Below are 3,193 nucleotides of genomic sequence, written 5' to 3'. Positions count from 1 at the left end.
GTACAAATGGGGTGGGGAAGTCTTCACAGAAGAGGGAGAGCCCAGCTATTATTTGGGATGTGGTCCGCAGAGGAGAAGCTATCCCAAGCAAGGAAACCCTCTGATGGAAGGAGCACAGAGTCGGGAGCTTTGTCCTCTGCCTGGGGAAATAACAAAAAGACCAGACTGGCTGAATTGCACTTGTAGACCTGAGATGAAGTGTGGAAGAGACTGAGGCTAGCTTGGTACCTGATCGAACTCTTTCTTCCCTCTGGGATCTGCCGGTTACTTGTTTTCACCTCAGATCTCCATATCCTAGGCACACAACTTGCTTAATTTCTGTTGATACAAACACGACAGCACATGCCACAGGCTCGAATAAAGAAGCATATAGTCCACGAGACTCTCATGGTCTCATGAAGTGATGTGCCAGGCTGGGAGGGCAGGGTGCACTCTGGGTCATGTTGGAGAGGAAGTACTTTGATCCCCTCAGTCTAGAGCAGCGCAGCTGGGAGGGAGCCTAGAGCATCTAGCCAAGCTGGAGAATCCTAGCTGAGTTGACAGCTCACAACCCTGCAGGCATGAGGAATGTTCTGTTTTCAGCTGCAGATCTTCCCTGGTTTCAGTTAAAGTGTTAGGGTTCCCGTGCTGAGCCAGCCTGCTGCTAGAGGAGAGCTGTTGGTGCCGTTTTCCAACAAACTGATTTGTCTCTACACAACCACTAAGATCATTGGTGGCAGGGCGTGGTGGCACACACCTATAATTCCAGTGGCTTGGGAGGATCAAGAGTTCAAAGCCAGCCTTAGCAATGGTGAAGTGCTTAGCAACTCAGTGAGACCCTGTCTCTAAACAAAATACAAAATAGGTTTGGTGGTGTGGCTCAGTGGTTGAGTGCCCCTGAGTTCAATCCCTGGTACAAAAAAAAAAAAAAAAAATTGGAATTTAAAATTTTGTTGGGGAGCCAGGCATAGTGGTGCAGGCTTGTAATCCCAATAGCTTGGGAGGCTGAGGCAGGAGGATCACAAGTTCAAAATCAGCCTCAGCAATTTAGTGAGACCCTGTCTCAAAAAATAAAAAGGGCTGGGGATGTAGCTCAGTTGTTAAGTGCCCCTGGGTTTAATCCCTGGAACCAAAAGAAAAAAGAAAAAAAAAATTTGAGGTGTAGCAGCTGCCTTTCTTGAAAGAAATCCTATAGAAAAGGCCAATGTGTAAAACATATGAAAGTGGAAGAGAAGGGGAGAATTTAGGCCATCAATGAGGAATTTGAACCTGCTGAACCTGGTTTTAAGCTCTGATCCAGTTAAAGTGATGCAATGGCAATCATGAAAGGGGTTTAAGCATGGAATAAGATAAACCAATACCAATTTTTTAATGTGTCCACACATTCTGCATCAGAGAGACAACATTAGGGGCAAGGAGCCAGTTGTCAAAATGATTCAGATATGAGTTGGTTAGTCTAGACCAGAGCAGTGGCCCAAGGATGAAGAGTAGATTGGATTAAAAAAACATTTCTAGGGGCTGGGGTTGTGGCTCAGCGGTAGAGTGCTTACCTCGAATGTGTGAAGCACTGGGTTCCATCCTCAGCACCACATAAAAATAAATAAACAAAATAAAGGTATTGTGTCCATCTGCAACTAAAAAAACATATTTAAAAAAAATTGTAACTTAGAATCAGCAAAAATCGGTGGCAAATTTAAAATGAGGGGTGGAATCTGAGAGGGCTAGGCTGCCTAAGTTGAAGCATGCCATCAATGATGACCGCCCACAGGAAGAAAAACCAGTTGGGGCAAAGGATAAGAGTTCTGATTTGAACTGGGCATGGTGGCACATGCCTGTAATCCCAGGGGCTTGGGAGTCTCAGGCAGGAGGATCACAAGTTCGAAGCCAGCCTTAGCGATTTAGCAAGGCCCTAAGCAAGGCCCTGTTTTGAAGTTTAAAAAAGGGGTGGGGTCTAGGGATGAGGGGGAAAAAAAGACTTGTGTTTGGGATATATTATGTTACAGTGACAACAGTCTGGGACATTGAGAAGTTGATTAATCAGTAATTAGTTAAAAATACAAGTCTGAATCTTATCTGTTAGAAGAGAATTTTGGAGCTAGAGATTAATATTTGGGAGTTATCAATATATTGGTAGACACGAAGGACATGGGAGTAAAGAGTGTATATAAAGCAAGAATCAGAAAACTTGGTTTGTGACAATTTGATTTTTACTTAGTTGTTTTCATTGGTGTCATCATTATCACCCTTACAAGTGAATATTTTAAAGAACAGAGAAAATTTGCTGGATGTTTGAAGCAGAAAGAATTTGCTCCTGTACTTTTAGGATGGACACACCAAGAATAATTATGCTGTACAGAATCCCAAATTGCCACACTGCAAGAGAGGTTACTCAACCCTGGAGGATGTTCAAGATCTACTGCAAAACTGGAGAGCAGGGTTGGAGACCCCTTCTCCACCCTGGCAGTGTGAAGGGCTGCATCACTCCTTTACCATGTAGCAGGTGCTTTGCCTTCTGCACTAGAAGTGAAGCTCCTCGGAAACAGGAGCTCAGAGAAAATGCACATCAAGTTCCTAACAGTGTCTGGCACCCCTTTGATGATGATTATGTATTTATATATTTAGGTACTGGGGATTGAGCCCAGGAGTGCTTTACCTCTGAGCTACATCCCCACGCCTTTTTAGTTTTTATTTGAGACAGGGAGGGTCTTGCTAAATTGCTAAGGGTCCCTCTAAGTTGCTGAGGCTGGTCTCAAACTTGTAATGGTTTTGCTTCAGACTCCTGAATTACTGGGATTATAGGCTGAGCACCACTGCACCCAGCACGATGGCTATATTATTAATTTGCATTATTCTTTTGAATTTTTGGCAGGAGCTATTGGGAAACTATGTATCATTCAGCTACAAGAAACCCATCCTTGCGGACTATTATCAAGAAGCTCATGATACTGACAATCTACCACACTGCAAGTTCCATTTCTTTTTCTTTTTCAGAGCTAGAACCATAAAAGATTATTAATAGGAACTAGCTAAGTGTATTAAAAGAAAGACTAGAGAGTGGATAACTCTTCCAGATGATGGTTTCTCCCCCTTTGCAGATGGGAAACATGTGCCACCACTTCCCAAAGTCTATCCTAACTTGGTTCTTGGATAGAAGGACCTTGGAGAAGAGTTTCTGGGTCAGCAGACCTCACACAGGCAAGGACCCCCAGCTACC

The sequence above is a fragment of the Callospermophilus lateralis genome, chromosome 10 (assembly GCF_048772815.1).
Source record: "Callospermophilus lateralis isolate mCalLat2 chromosome 10, mCalLat2.hap1, whole genome shotgun sequence".
Lineage (NCBI taxonomy): Eukaryota > Metazoa > Chordata > Mammalia > Rodentia > Sciuridae > Callospermophilus > Callospermophilus lateralis.
The sequence above is the reverse complement of the archived record's forward strand: the minus strand, read 5'-3'. Positions refer to the sequence as shown.